Source organism: Podarcis gaigeae (genome assembly GCF_964106915.1).
Source record: "Podarcis gaigeae genome assembly, chromosome: 4".
Classification (NCBI taxonomy): domain Eukaryota; kingdom Metazoa; phylum Chordata; class Lepidosauria; order Squamata; family Lacertidae; genus Podarcis; species Podarcis gaigeae.
The window spans coordinates 47,142,479-47,159,074 of record NC_139677.1 but is presented as its reverse complement, the minus strand read 5'-3'; the positions used below and the strand labels follow the sequence as shown (position 1 = coordinate 47,159,074).

The 16,596-nt window shown below is 38.6% G+C and overlaps 1 protein-coding gene and 1 long non-coding RNA gene across 22 annotated transcripts in view; one reads left to right on the top strand and one right to left on the bottom strand.

Annotated features, from left to right (window-relative positions):
* LOC310842606 overlaps nucleotides 1-7,363 on the bottom strand; it is a 438,867-nt gene extending 431,504 nt beyond the window's left edge. The window contains exon 1 of the long non-coding RNA XR_014563267.1: nucleotides 7,310-7,363. This is a non-coding gene — a long non-coding RNA (uncharacterized lncRNA). The remainder of the gene's footprint in view (nucleotides 1-7,309) is intronic.
* DMD (dystrophin) overlaps nucleotides 1-16,596 on the top strand; it is a 991,104-nt gene that overhangs the window by 630,140 nt on the left and 344,368 nt on the right. The window lies entirely within an intron of this gene.

Here is a 16,596-nt window from a genome sequence, read left to right as displayed (position 1 = left end):
GGGTGAGATTCTAAAATGGTGGTTTGGCTACTAAGCTAAGCCAAAATTTATTATGCCCTTGCTCCTGCTCACTTGTCCTTGTCTCAGACTCTTCTTTTGTCATCATCTCTTACTGACATGTACTCCTAGTGTACATCTCCTGTATTTGCTACGAATGTAAGCTGCAGTTTCTAACACCACATTAGTGACAGTTGAGCGCCCAGAAAGATAATGTTTTAGCGCTGCTTATAATTTGCACTTTTTAATTGGATATATTGTGTTTGCATTTAATGTTTTTTTACAGCCTCTGACCCCTTTGAGAAGAAGGAAGCTATAAATAAGCATCCATTAGCTTCTCATATATGGTCAGGTGTTTCTCTTGCACATACATTTTAAAACTTTGGGAAAATGTGGTTTTTAAAAAGTTAGAGTACTTCTGGTTTATTTTAATTTATAGCGTTCCTGAAATATAATGCAATTGATTAGAACTTTGAGAGCAGTTATTTCCCCCCAGTAGTTGAATTAGTTGATCTGTTTTATCTTGCTGCCCAAGTACTCTATTGGTGACCAGCTTTCTTAGCTGCATAGGCCAGTATTAACTTTATTACATTGTCCAACATGAAAATCATATTAAGGTAAAGTGTGATGAGTGTTTGAGGAGATGTTCTGTTTAACCTAACTGACATAATTTGTTCACATTAGAGAGTCCTGGCAATTATAGGCTTGAAAATATATGCCATGACTTATGCACGTGGGATTGATAAGGAAGATGTCTATTTCTATAAGATGTAATTTCCAGTCTTGCTGCAAAGCATAGTTTTCTCTCCAAGTGGAATTCAATGTTACGTTGTACATTTGCTTGCATTGTGTTACATAATGGCAACAAAGTATAGCACATTAGAATAAGAGGTGGGGCTAAATTATGACATAAAAATTGAAGTACGGTAGTTGATGTTCACATCCAGTTGGTGAAATTGTTGACTGTATTTCATTGTGTCTTAAAAGGTACCTAACAATATTTCCATCAAAAGTGAAGGTGATACAAAGGGTATAGATTATCTTTGAGAGTCAAATGGAGATAGAAAAATCATAGGAACTTAGTGATAAGTAAAAACAGTGCTTTATTTGTGAAGGTACTCACTGGTACAGTGTACTGTCAGAGGGTTTGGGGGGCGATGGCCCATGAAATACATTTTGTGATGGCTTGCATGGTATTTTTATCAGTATATGAGTACCTGCACCTCATTTACCAAAACCCCTCCATTAAGTCTCAAACTCCTTTATTATTTCATGTGCATGATGATTCACTGCAAACAATAAAGTAAGAATGCTCCCAGCTGGTAGAATTATAATAACCTTTGAAGCAGTATTCCATTCACATAGTAGCCATTTATTTATTTAACTTTAATTCGCACTTTTCACATAAAGGCAGCTTACAACATAAATCAGTCTATAAATATTCATAAAACATAATTAAAACACCAATGAATCATCATTTCATCATTTTGGAACTTTATTCCCCTATGTGACTACTGCAATAACTTTCGGCCAAGTTAAAGTCGTTCCATGCTTCCTCTACTGCTACAGAGTTATATCTATTCTCTCCCTGGGTACTAACTATATTCTGAAATCTTTGGTCCACATTTCTAAGTTAGCTTAATGGCATAAAAAACACACATATATGCACTCCCAATAGAAATTATCTGTTTGACAATTTGAGACAGTTACATCTGCTGCTCTTTTATTTTGCAAAGTGAGCCCAGCAACAGGAATCATTCATTATTTAGAGGAGTTTTGAGGAGCAGAAGTCAAGAGTCACAAAGGACCCCGTATCAGTCAAAAACACATATCTGTGAAATCTTTATGGATTTAGAAGGCAGTTGCTTGGGCCAGAAAACCAATTATGGTTCTTGGTTTGCAGAGACTAGGGTTGATAAATAACATTCCATAGAAGGCTAATTGCCTGCTGGTAAGTTCCTTATTAAGTAAGGCATACTCTTACAGAAAAATTGCTACTTATGCAAAAGTCTGGGAGCCATTTTTTATTATTTTAGACATATCCTGTGTGATAAGGTATTATCCAGGTAAAGTCCTTCTCCATGTTGGATGACAATGTGTATAACTAATATTGTCCTTTGAGACTAGTTTGCATGCAGTTGGTGGCATTGCACTGTTCATTGGGCTGCTGAAGATAAGAATGAGTGATGATGCCCTATATTTTAATGGAAATTTTTGAGTACGTGCAGCAGTAGGGCGCAGTCTTCAGCAAAGAAAAACGAGCTGACTTGGAGGCAAGAGAGGTCATCAAGAAAGATAAAGAAATAGGACATCTACTCCAGGCTAGGCAAGGCTTTTTAAAGGATATTATGATAATGAGCAAGAACCAATTTAATTTTTATAATGCCACTCTGTTTAACTTTAAAATACAAGGTCGAGGTACTGTGTTTTTTTATAATGATTAAAGATTGTGGAATGCTCTTTTTGTTTGAACCATCATATGTTTCAGTTGTAAAGACTGAATGTGACAAGGAACTGGGTTGGAACCAGAAATTCCTCCTATGTACAATTAAAGAAGAAAATCTGGTGAACATTTTCATATTTATCTTGACATGAGGATTTATTTTCTTAAGAAGTCACCCTTTTGAAGTTAGTTTGATCCTGGAAGAGTAATATGTCTTATCTTTACATAAAATCTATAAAAACTACATCTATCATACAACTAGGTTCTGAAAATAGTTCCCTCTACAATAAAATTTCAGAGCTCCCTTCTTACAGAAACCTAATTTACACATTAGATGTAAGACTTATATCGCCCACAAGGTTTCTGAACTGTCAAGGTTATAAAAAGTATGATAGATTGTACCTTAAAAACAAAATTCTTACAGGAAGGCTTTATATTTAATGAGAAGAAATGTGTGGAATATTCTCTTTTTAAAGGCAAAAAAAGTAGACTGAAAATGTTCTGTATGGAATCTGCAGAGAGGGAATAATGTGAATGGGCACATTTTTCAGGGGGCAAAAAGCCTCTGATTCTTCATTTCTTTGCATCTTTTTAAATAGTAGTGTTTCTCTAAAATGGTACCTAGATAAACCCAGTTTCTTATTATGAATATTTACTGCATGTGCCTGTCCCTAAGCCAATGCACACATTTGTTGAACCTTTCTTTTACCACTAGCACGCAGTCTGCTTGCAAGGAAAGCAGATGAAAACCCTAAGAATAAATGTTTGCCCTTCAGAGCCAGCCATTGGAGCTAAAATCCTGGCACACCTCCATCACTTGTATCTACCTTTAATGGGAGCAATGGGGAATGACAGAAGCCTCCATTATAATGAAACAATTTGATGGCCTGCTTGATGTCTGGGATGCACACTGATAGCTCAGATCTCAAATTTGGGATCTGCACACTGATAGCTTCTTTCTCCCCGCCCTCCCCCAGCTTCCTACCAAGATTTCACTTTAGATAAATGAGAATGATGCACCCAGTGTCCCATGTACACATGGGTGTTCAGCTTCTCCTTTCTGGAGACAGCATCTTCACCTTTGAAGGTCAGACTCTTCAGGAGCAAAACCCCATGAATTGCACAGAGTTGCAATTTTCCTGATTCCTGATTTATCTACGCCCCCTCTCATGGTGCTGCCACCCTGTCATGTGGCAGGGCTATCCCTATATCTGGGGTTCTAAGCCTTTGTACATTTACTTGAATGTAAGCCTTACTTAGTTGAACTTAACAAGCATATTTTTTTTGTTCTGCCCATTCAGTAATGAACTTTCTCATTCTTGAGATTCACCAGAGTTTGAACGTGAACATGTTGCTTAAGTACTGGGACTAATTTGTTAGCTTTGTTGACCATGTATAAGCTGAGCTACATTAATTTTAATTTAATTTGTTAGCTATCTTTTGACAGTGATTTATTTATATGCTGCTCCTTAGTCAAATGCCTACTTATTAGTCATTTTATTCTGTTGGTTTTATTTGTGCCCACCTGAGTGACTTTTTGTTTTCTTACCTGCCCATGTTCCCACCTACCATATAGGTTACCCAGGGGAAAGAGTAGGTGAGAAAACAAGCACTTTGCTCCCGTCCTCAACCACCCAAATTCTTGTTTGCTTGCCCAGTTTTAAGTGAATTAGAGGTGAAGGGCAGGGCAGCTTGACCATCTGACCAGCAAAAAGGGAGGAATCGGGAAAGAATCATGGTGGTGGAAGCAGTGCACCCTCCTGCCCACATGCCTGCCAAGCTTTATGCTGTAAACAGCCTTATCATCCTCAGATGAAGAGCAGTATATAAATTTAATAAATATAATAATACAATTAAAAAGCTGCCCACTGCCCAGCAGCCACTGCTGCTCCTGCTTCTTCCCCACCCAGCCCATGCATAATGTCTACATTCAGTGGAGGGTGAGAATTTGAGCAAACTCATAAATTCGTGAATTTAGCAAGGGTTGGAAATATAACCAGCTAACTTCCTCGAGAGACCAGCCCGGGGACAGCTGACTGGGAGTGGGTCATTGGAGTAGCAACTTTGGCATCACCAAGCTCCACTCCTGAGTTTTGGAGGATGGTGCCAAGCTTATGAATCTGAAGGGATGAGATGCTGCCAACTTGAAGTCCCTAGGGGCATGGTCTGATCATAGTTGAAGACCATTCACTTGTGCTGAAAAGTTGCTTGAATCTCTCTCATCTAAATAACTGTAACTTAGTATATAGATTGCGTTGTTTGCTGCACTAGCGACAAATGGAAAACGTGCTCATTGCTCAGTATACCTTTTAAATATTGACACAGAAATATTATGAAATGTGCTTACTAAATATGATTCTTACTATGCTGTCCTTTTGGGATTCCAAGTGATCACAAGGAAACATTTCCCTTGAATGTGGCTTGACTGCACTTTGAGACTGATAATACATGAGGAGAAAATAGTGTATTTCTTCTACCTTTCTCTCCTGTCAACTTTGAGAGGATATGCACTGATGAGCATTCTTATTTGTACTTAACATTTTAAAATAAACTTTGAAAATAAGACGATATTGAACCTCACTCCTATCTACTTCCATGTTAATAGCCAGACTTAGTCTTGTTTTACTAATACAATTTTGGTTTTCCCTTAAAAGTAGTCTTAATGAATTAAGAATCCTTTTATCTCTAGTTTGCTGGTAATTGTTTCTGTCCTTATTAGACCCCTGGGTAGCTTCCTTGTCATCCAGGAGTCGAAGTTACTTCCATAAGGCATTAGCATATTAAACAGATTGGAAAGTGACAAGTTACGGTGTTCTTAATAAAGAAGTAATCAAGGTTTAGAGCATGTCATCCATATAAAGTAATATACAGTACTTAAGAGGACCTGGAGGCGAGCTATCATAGAGCCAAATACCTTTTTATAGTGTCTCTAAATGATAAATGAAGCAAAATGATTAATATACAGATAACATTTTTGTCCTGTTAAAATGCAACATTAAATTCATTTCACATTTTTCATTGCAGTGGGCATTTGATTATCTGTCTGGCAGTTTCATCAGTGATACTTTTTATTTCACTTATGTTTTTGTTTGCATTGGATTGACCTTTAAAACAAATAAATGCTTGCGTGCAATAAAGGGTTAGTTGGTGCATTTAGCAAATTAAAGTTGCTGTCCTTTTCACTTTCACAAACTCCCATATTTTTTACACCATTTAGAAATGCTCTGAAGTCAATCCTTTTTAAAAAGTTACAGTCATGTTCTGAATGACCCCATCAGAATTTTGTCTTCAGGTTTGCCTTTCAAGATTTGGATGATGGATTGTCAAGAGCACTTAAACATAAGAAAGTGTGTCTTAGCAAGACTTACAAAATGCTCTGTGTGTGTGTGTGTGTGTGTGCGCGCGCGCGCGCGCGCATTCAATGGCATGGCTTTTTCTCATTTCTATTCAGGATTTAATTGAACTGTGGACTTTTATTTTAAAGCCATAACTTGTGTCAAATGCCTTGATGAGTCATAAAAAAACAAAAATGGAAACAGAACAAGAGTGTTTTAGATAGGAATTGTTATATTGGATTAGACCAGTCAATCATACTATAAGAATAAAATAACCTTTATGGGGTTTTAAGAAACTTTTGCCAAAATGTCACATAAATTATTTTCACATGAAATAAAACTAAATGGAAAGGTTATGATCCAAAGTACACATTAAGAAGCTACTGAGTTTTCCTTTTAAAAAGGCACAGGTCAAAGATATATTAAATAAAATTGGACTGGGGTCTATGGGAATCAGTTGTGAACCTGAAAGCCACCAGTTTAAAAATATTGCCTTTACCAAATGAAAGAACACTCGCCATTGAATGCTGGTGTGTGGCGGTTATAGCCCAGCGCAGCCATGCCAGGGGGTATCATCCTACCCCACATGGCCATTGGAGGACGCCCTCCTCCTTTGCTGGCCAGGAGGGATTCTGGGAGCCTGCCCTTTTGAAGAGCCAAGCACGGGCAGGTGAGTGGATGTGGCTCTGACAGCAGACTGGAGTGAAAACTTTCGCCCCGGTCTTCACTCTGGTCCTCTTGCTGCTTATTTAAGCAGGCCACAGCCATGCCCAGCAGTTCAGTTGGAGCTAGATTCCCCACCCTTCCACCTTCTTCAACAGTTTCTGGTCCTGCTTGATGGTAAGCAGGCAGGCCATGGCATGAGACCTTGCTATGGAATTAATCAGTCGTTGTATTTGGGGCCAGGGAGGCATTTTCCAGCAGACAAATTGGGCCTTACTGGAGATTTTGCCTACCTCACAGTAACTGTCGCACCTTGTTGGCAGATAAGGCATTGGGTTGGATCCTTAGCTTAGGTTGGGGGTTGGGGGTTGGAAGCCAACCTCCCTGCTACAAAGAATTAAGTACCCTGTTAATGGTGGTCCTGTTGGGTTCATCTGGATTTTATGTACATTATAGCGTGACCTTAACCTAGGTTTGACCCAGCCAAAATAATCAACCAGCAGTCAAGCTGGTTGATTCAGGATACATACTCAATGCCTACGGCAAGATGTAAGCCTCCTTACATCTGTAAAATTGTGGATTATTTGAACCCAATATCCTTGTCTTGTGTCTTTATAGATCATCCTTGCATTGGAGCCCACCAGCCATGGGCTATCTGCAATTCAGTCTGCAACAAAGTCACATGATTAGGGCAGACCAGTAAACCTTGTCTAAACCTGAGCACCACTCTCTCTTGTCTTCAAGTTGAGTACATTGTAGAGATTGTTGTATTGCTAATTAAGGTTATATCTGTGAAGTAGGTTAATGATAATGATAATGATAATGATAATTTATTTATACCCCACCCATCTGGCTGAGTTTCCCCAGCCACTCTGGGCGGCTCCCAATTGAGTGTTAAAAACAATACAGATTTAAATATTAAAAACTTCCCTGAACAGGGCTGCCTTCAGATGTCTTTTAAAAATAGAATATCTGCTTACTTCCTTGACATCTGATGGGACAGCGTTCCACAGGGCTGGCACCACTACCAAGAAGGTTGGACAATTCAAGTGCTATATAAGCATTATTATTATTTGTTACGAATGCCGGCATGGTTGCTCGAGAGCAAACAGGCAAGACTACCCGTTGGTCTTTTCAAGGCTTTATTATCTGTCCAAAATGTTCACAATATAGATAGACTCTTTTCCATGTCTGCTCAGTCGCTAGCAGAATCTGGGAGTGGGCGGTCCTTAAACTTTCCCCAGCAGAGCAGTTTTTTGACCCCCATCCACGCCTCCCCTCTCGGCGCGTAAGCCTACTGTGCAGAGAGGGCGTGGGCAAAGGGGGACCTCCCCCCCCCGCTTTGCTCAGGTTCGGTGTTACGGCTCTCCCTTGCATCTTCTGAGCCCTGCATCCCTTCCCCACTGGAGGTGCCTTCGCTCCTCCTCTGAGGGCCAGCTGCTTCTCACGATCTTTGGTGGCTCCCTGTAACTCAACTGCCCTTCCACTTCCCACCTCTGAGCTGATGGCAGTTCCCTGACATTATTAAATTAACTTGAGAGACATTGTCATATTAATGTGTATCCTTACTTAGGTATCTATGTGGAGTCCCAAATAATAATGCCCTGAACTGAAATGCTTTTAGGAATCAAATTTTATAAACGATGAATGACCCTTGAGGGGTTTTTTTTAAGGGAAAACTGTTGGCAGCAGTCTTTCTGTAGTCATATGCCTCCTTGCATGACTATGTAGCTACAATTTATAGTCCTACAATTGCCATACTCCTTGTCTTCTGTCCTTATCCTTTCCCTCTAAGGAAAAGGATATGTTTCCACAACATGTAGGTCCCACTCCTTTCAGTCTGCAAGTCATAGGCACACATCTCAGTCTTTGTACCATTGTTTTTTCTTTTCTTATCAGGGGACATACAGTGATTGCTCTAGTGCAGTTCTAAGGAATGATATGGCCACCATGTTGAAGCCCATCTATGTTACCAGCCTACCCTGAGCAGCTGTGGCTTTCTCCAAACCATCACACACATTTATTTATTCATTTTGCTATATATGGTGTAATAGGGATGGGGAGGGGGATGACTACCAGGTCTTGAAATGTGGAGTCAGCTGCCACAGAGAGTGATTTAAAACCCTTCCATGCATCAGCTGTTGCATGTCCACAGCTCCTTTGTTTCCATCTTTTATTAAATGTGATGATTTTGCAAAGTTCCTAAAAGCAAGAAAGATCCAGGGACATTTCTCATGCCTGTCAAAAGTAATTTTTAATATTATGGTGCATGACAAATACTTCATGCTCAGTGTGAAACAAATTTTTGGATTAAAAAAAATCTATAAAGTTTCTACCCTGCTTTAAAAAGAAGAAAATGAGTATGTTTGCAAATTGTGAAGAGGCACAAATTCAAGAAAACAACACCTCTCTCTTCCTAGTTTGTATGTGTATTCACTTTTAATATTTCAATAATATATTAATGATACTCAATATTCAGCCTTGGGTAGCTTCCAGTGTTCCTATGCCTGCCCTAAAGAAGGTCTAAGTTTCATCCTAGACATAAACCAACTGGATGACCTTAGGCAAACCAATCTGTTTCCTCCTACTCCATTTGTAATATGGATAATAAAACCGGCCTACATTACACACTTGTTTTAAGGATAATTGAGATAATGTAGGTGAAGCTCTCTGAGCACTGAGGAAAATGCTATATAGTTGGAGATGGCAGTGGTGATATTGAATGCAACTAGAACAGTTGTTTTGCCATTACTCTGCTTTACGTGTGGGTTAGGGATGGAGCTGATCCTTGCATTTCTGACTGATGTACAGCCAATAAGGAATATGGAGTATATGTCAGACACCTGTGTATCAATAGTTGTTTTCCCTAAGGGGGGGGGGATGCTAATGTGTTTTTTTGCATTTAGTTTTTATTTTCGATTTGTTTTTACATGCTATTAATCACTGTAAAGCTTACCTTAATATATTTATATTGAAACATTTTATTTAAAAAAAAATCCATCATAGAGAATTGTCCCTTCCCTGGTTTTAAGGACTCTCCAGAAATCATACCTTATATATGTTAATTAGTTACTTCCCTTAACTTTCTGTGTTACTGCTTTCTCTTCTTGCCCTTGGAATAATTTTCAAGAATAATTAGCTGGTATCAGAAATTAATGTAATAATTAGTAAGGCTTTGATGAACATATCAAAGGTTACACTGGCATCCAAACTGCATTGCTGTATTATAGATCTCAAATATACTGCAACTTTGATCTTCTAGCCAGTACAAAGAAAGAGAGAATTAGCCAAACAACTTAAGTGCATAGAGTGATGGCTTATCTGTGATTGCAGATTTTGAGAATCTCTACATGATCTATTCTTCATCATCATCATCATCATCATCATCATTTTATACCCCACCTTTTCCCTATCAGGAGCTCAAGGCGACTTACAGATAAAATAGGAACAGCTTTATGATCTCCATGCATATAATATATGCAATCAGGGTTTATTTTTTTCAAAAGAATGTTCTGCCAGCAAGTGAAACTGACAGGCATTAAATGCTTGTTTTTATTATTTCATCATGTTGGTACAGGGATTTTCAATAAAAATAAATTACCTTTGAGCATGCTTGGCTGATACCATAAACATATAAAAGATCAATTTGATTGATAGTAGAAATGCTTCTCATTATGCTTAACTGTAAAATATTGTAGCATTCAGAGACAACAGGAAATGAGATTCATGAAACTGTTCAAAAATATGTGCATGGGTTAACTATGTGATAAGAGAGAACTCATGAAAGAGGCTGTATTATTTTAACAGTCATCATGAATTTTGGTGACATCTACACAGCAACAGAAGATGTTTCTACATTAATATTTTATGTCTAATCATGAAATATCTTCCCTTGTTTTGGACAGTATGCCAGAAAGATCTGCGTATTTTGACATTGAAATACAATTTATTCATGAAAAACCAAGTTCCACTACAGTATAATACATGTACAAAAAATGACTTGTTGAAAATTAAAGCATTACTTGATTATGTAGTGGTTCTAATCTAATTTGCTAATCCAAGGGTGTTTCCTAAAAGAAAAGAAAAGAAAAGAAAAGAAAAGAAAAGAAAAGCCTCTATGAACCTGTGCTTATTGTGACAACCACCTCTGTGTTTCCCTAGATTCAGGAAATAATTTTAAGATCAGTTCCCAATGATTTGTAATTGGAAATGTTTTCCAATTACTAAGTTCATTCATTTTTGTTGGCATCCGTTCATTAGTAACAATGAATGAATACTAGCTGCAAATAAAATTTCAGGCAAGTTTAGCAGTTTGTTTGCTAAATACATGTAAAATAACATGCTGATTTACTTTACCCTTTAGGATATCAGAATTCTAGAAATTCTGAGTCCCTTTCAACTCTACAATTCTATGATATCTATTTACTTTACTTACTTATTTCATTTATACTCTACTTTCCCCCCAAAGAGCTATAAAGTGGTGTAGATGGTTTTTCACTTCCTCATTTATTTCCCACAACAACCCTGTGAGGTAGGTGAGGCTGAGAAGCAGTGACTGGCCCCCAAGGTCACCCAGTGAGATTCAAGGCCAAGTGTAAAATCGAACCTTGGTCTCCCAGGTCCTAGTTTGACATTCTAGCCACTATACCACTCTGACTCTTAATTCTACACCTAACAGCCTGTCAATTGCCATGTTTGACAATAGGGGCTTGCGTGGGCATGCTTTTGCTTTTACAACCAATTTATTAACATTAATGCCCATAAAAATGTGTATTCCTATTTCCCCCAAACCAATGTCAGAACATAAAATTTTGTTTCTGTATATTTTAAAATATCTTATTCATAATTCGTGTGCACTAAACTAGACATAATCCAGAGCTGCATGGAGTTCTGAGGCTCACAAGAACATCGAAGTCCACAGAACTGCCCTCTTTTATGTTGTGCAGGAGAGGAATGTCATATCCATTGGGTATACCAAATATTACCCAATTTACAGAATACAATGGGGATACCTGCATACTTGAACTGCCCGACTCCTTGTGAATTGAAGCCACTGTGACAATTCTGGAAGTCAACCAAGGAAGAGATATAACGGCTTAATATAAAACATCTAAACATTGCTAGGTTTTGTTCATACAACCTTTTGCCGTAGGTAAACAAATAGACTTAGGGAAATCTATTTATATGTAGAGCTGTCACAATAATCTTAATTGTATATGATCTTTATTATTATTATTCAATGGCATATATATTTTATAAATGCAGACATTATTTTTCATTACACGTTCACTTGTTTTACAATGACTATTAGAGATAGCTCTAAAGAACCTTATATGGCAGATAGGAGTAAGCCACCAGGCAGTTTGTATATGCTTTTATCAGCTGGTAATTCTTTGTACAAATGCAAAATGATGCATGCAACTGTCCTTTAAAAACTTGTTATGCTTCACTGAGAAATTATATATTTATATGAATCAGAATGCCATCTGTGGTTACAGTACATTAGTTAAAGTAAAATTACAAGGACTATCAATCCTGTTTCCAGTATAAACTGATCACCATCTGTGATCAGGAAGAATTTCCCTCCTTCTACTCCATCTATGCAATGTTATGCAATTAAATGCATTATGGAAGATTTATATCCCTATAAATCAACCAGTAATGTTTACTCTCAGTATCTATTAACATTACAGAGCCTTTTTTGTTTGGTTGGTTCCCACAGGGAGGTAAGTTGTCCCTATTAAAAGTTATCATTTTGATCACTTTTAGCCATTGTAAATGGTTGTAATTTAAAAATGTGTTTCTAACATTGTAGTTTCATGAGCTGCTACCCAGCCAGTGTCTATGTGCTGCCTGCACTTATGTTGCTTAACTCGTGGTTTGGCACAGGGCATTATTTTAAATGTATGAAGTAGTGAGGAATTTCCTCATCAGCAATCATGAATTCTCCACCAGTGAGCTCAAGCTTTCCCTCTTGTAAAATGCCCCTTTCAGCTCCCTCTGTTTTTTCTTCAATATGAGAACATCACTATATTATGTGATTATAACTCCCACTAATTTGTTGTCATTGTTGTGGACAGTAATTGTGTAATTTGAGCAACCTGTGTGATTACCGTATTTTTCGCCCTATAGGATGCACTTATTTTTTGGGGGGGGGGATAAAGGGGAAAAAAATATTTTCCCCCCCCAGCCCCAAAGAGGAAAGAAGCCATGAGAGTGAGTGGGATGGATCCCGCTGGCTGTCCTGGCTTCGTTTTTAGCCTAGGGGCTGGGGGTCCGGGAGTGAAGGCGAGGTTGCGCAGCTTCGCCATCGCTCTCGGAGCTTGCGGGGCTGGGGGCGGGGGAAGCCCGAGCTTCCCCTGACCCCAGCCCCCAGAACGTGTTCGAGAGCGGTGGCGGGGCTGGGGGGATAGCTTCCTGAAGCTTGGAGAGCGAGAGGGGTCAGTGCGTACCGACCCCTCTTGCTCTCCAGGCTTCAGCGAAAGCCTGCATTCGCCCCATAGAACGCACACACATTTCCCCTTCATTCCACATCCTATAGGGCGAAAAATACGGTAAATGTTTTACACTGCCTCACAACATGGGATCCAGTCACAAGGAAGCTGTTACACCACACTGAACATATACAGTCGTACCTTGGTTTAGTTCTCGAACGTTTTGGCTCCCGAACGCCGCAAACCTGGAAGTGACTGTTCCAGTTTGCAAACTATTTTTGGAAGCCGAATGTCCGTCAGGGCTTCTGCAGCTTCTGATTGGCTACAGGAGCTTCCTGCAGCCAATTAGAAGCTGTGCTTTGGTTTCCAAACGTTCTGGAAGTCAAACGGACTTTTGAACACATTCTGTTTGACTTCCAAGGTATGACTGTACTGTAGTATACCCTGCACAGAGCTACAGTTTCCAACACTTTTAATAACCTACAGTTCCCAGGATTCTTTTGGGGAGAATATGTATGCTCATTCTGTATGCAACCATAGTGTGTTAATTTAATATTGTTTAAATGCAATGTTGAGAATCTCATGGGCACTACTTTTGGCAGTTTTACCACTCATGTCCTCCTTTTGAATTTGAAATGAAAATGGAAGAATAATAGAATTATAGAATTGTAGAGTTGGAAGGGGTCCAGAGGCCCAACCCTCAGCAGTGCAGGAAGCCTATCCACAGCCTTCTCTGGGTTAACTCAAATCACCAACCTTCTGGTTAACAGCCAGATGCACTGACCCATTGTGCCATTCTCACACTTGTGTCAGAATAAAACTTTCCCTTTCCGTTTCTCATCAGCGTAATTCATTCACCTTAAATAAACTGCTACATGCTCACATGCCTTATTTGCAGATCAGAATTAAGGTTTACAAAAACATGAGCTCCTGCATGTGTAAGGTCTCTGAAACTTGCCTATGGACAGTCTACTTTTGCTTTTAAAATTTACATCTCAATTCCATCCTTATCACTGCAGTGTTGCTGTGTATGAGGCTGCTGTGTATAAGTTAGGCAATGTATACCGGCTTGATTTACTTGTCATAAGAAACTGCCCTGTGCTTGAAAGTGTTTTAGACTAAATTGTTTTATCATTATGAATTTATTTGTTATTGTAAAAGCATTAATTTTCATAGAGTTGCTGCTGCTGCTGCTGAGATGATATCATTTACATAGATGTTTAATTGTAACTGGACATTAAAGCAATGTCTGGATAAATCACCTAAATCCTGTAATCCGAATGTTCTGTGCAACTGAATGCATAATGTACTTCTTCTTTTTCAAAACTCACTATAAAGCACTTCCTTAGAATACTAGTTTGGATTCCCCTTACAAATATTTATGCGAAAAGAAACCCACAGATATACCAGTGAACCGCAACATCTCACTGTGATAAAAAGTAATTTAAACGTTTAAAGTTCAGCCTTTGTCAAACAAAGAAGAAAAAAGTAATGTTGATTAAATAGTTCAGGCAGGCATCCAATTTCACTATTCTTTTCTTTAAAAAAAAGAGTACAGTCCCACTCATTTTTCAATTGCAAGCTCTAATTTGCTGCTGTCTTCTAATTCCTCAGACTATAGAGTTTGTGCCAAGAGTACTAAACCTGAAAAAAGGTGTAGTATAACATAGTTTAAAGCCCATAAACATGGCTGCTGTTGCCATAAGATTCCATTTTGCTTTCTATGATTTTTAAAATTGACATGAAACCCCATATCTGGAGAATTGTGCTATGTGCCTTCATTATGTACTGTGTGGATGACACTCAGCTCTATGTCCTTTGGGCATCCACAATTCTCAGGTAAAGTGCCTGGAAGGACGGTGTCGGTTCTACTCCAAGAAACAGATTATCTAGCTCACAGTAAGAAACATCTGGCCTGCAGACCTAAGTAGTCCTGCCATACTTCCTCATCTGGCAAGGCCATTTTGGCCAAGCAAAACCATACCCATTTACTCTACTCCTGACATCCGAAAGTACAGACATGGCGGGACAAAAAGAGGTCTGAAGAACTTTTAAGCCCTAAAAATTAGGTTTCAAATGACATGCAGGACTCCATGCAAAGCCTGACGTTCAGCTGATTGTAGGGTCTTCAAAGCATCACATGGAACTCTATGCATTCACCAGCAATGACTAATTGCCAGGGCTTTCAAAGAGCTGCACACTTTCAAAGAGCTGCTTGCACCCCGTGGTTTAATTTCAGGTAAAAACATTATGACATCAAGTGAGTGTCCCTGCTCACTTGTCAAACTTGACCCAGGAGTGGGGGTTGGGGGGAGATAATAATTCAGCCCACTGGCCCAATCCAGTTTATTGCCTTTGATCTAGAGCCATTTCAGTCTGCATTCAGGGCTGGATTTAATACTGAGACAGCTTGAAGAGTCTGAAAGCTGACCTTTGGGAGGATAGAATCCAGGGGAAGACATGCAACCCTATTGATTCCCCAGCTTCATCCAGTGGTGTGCATTGAAAGGGAAGAAAAGAATAATTGCAGTTTTAGTACTATTTTCATTGAGACTGTAATCACAGAATCTGCATTAACCGAGTTTATCATGTATGCTACCAATGTTATCTCTATGTTTAAAATAAATAGTTGTGTGTATATAGGAGTTGCTTACTCATGATTTCCACCCTATCCTTTTCTGTACTGGAGACAGCAGCATTTAAAACCTTTGTTTCATATTGTTTTAATATAGTTGTCACTATTGCCACTACTTCACCATTCCTTATGCTTTAGTGAACTGGCTCTTTCAGAGGCAGCATTTTTTGACAGGATACACTGCTTTCTGAAGTGTCAATTCAGCAAGGCAAAGGACTAATGAACTAACATCAGCAAAGAGGGAACTGCAGTGAAGATATTTTTAAAACTGCAAACTCTTTTGAAGGCTTGAAGTAAGAAAGACATCAAGGCAATTGCAGGACTCTTGCCCCTTACTGTTATAAGCAAATAATAATAACAATAAAGAAAGAGAGACAGACAGACAGACTACTTCCAGGCACAAGAGAGCTGTTGGCAAATATTGGAGGCTCCCATGTTTTAAAACGGTCAAAATGTAGTTATACGAAGACTTTTGAAAGCTGCTGTGCATACAAGTTACAAATCAGGAAGTTTCTTGTTTGAAACTTGCCACTGCCGTGGGCTCATTGCATGGCCTTAGACAAGCCCATTGTCTCTTGGCCTCAGTTCTCTGATCTGTCAGGGTAGTTGTAGAGGGATTCTAACCATGGTTTTTTTAGGGGTTCCAGTCATGAGGAGACTTCTAAGCAATCTCAACCAAAAATGCTTAGAATCCTCCATATCTTTGCACCCATAGTTCAAGTGCCCTTTTCAGAGATTCACAGTGAATGCCTAAAGAGAGCTAAAAGTTTTGCTATTTCTTCTAAAGCTTGCTTATCCATTTACTTTGTGATGTGCAATCAGAATTTATGCCCAAATCAGTTAATGTTGTGCAGCATTTAAATTTTAAGTTTTATTTACTCGTTAATAATATTTATCTTGACTCTTCAATAGATTTTTTAAAAAATCTGAGGCAGGTTTACATAATTTGAAAACAACGTGATAACAGTAAAAACAACAACAACATTATCATAGTGACATATATTCTGTTTAATAAAAAAAGTAAAGAAACATTATGTATAATTATCTGGAAATTACCGTTTCAGTTGATTCAGTAATTAAGCCCAATAA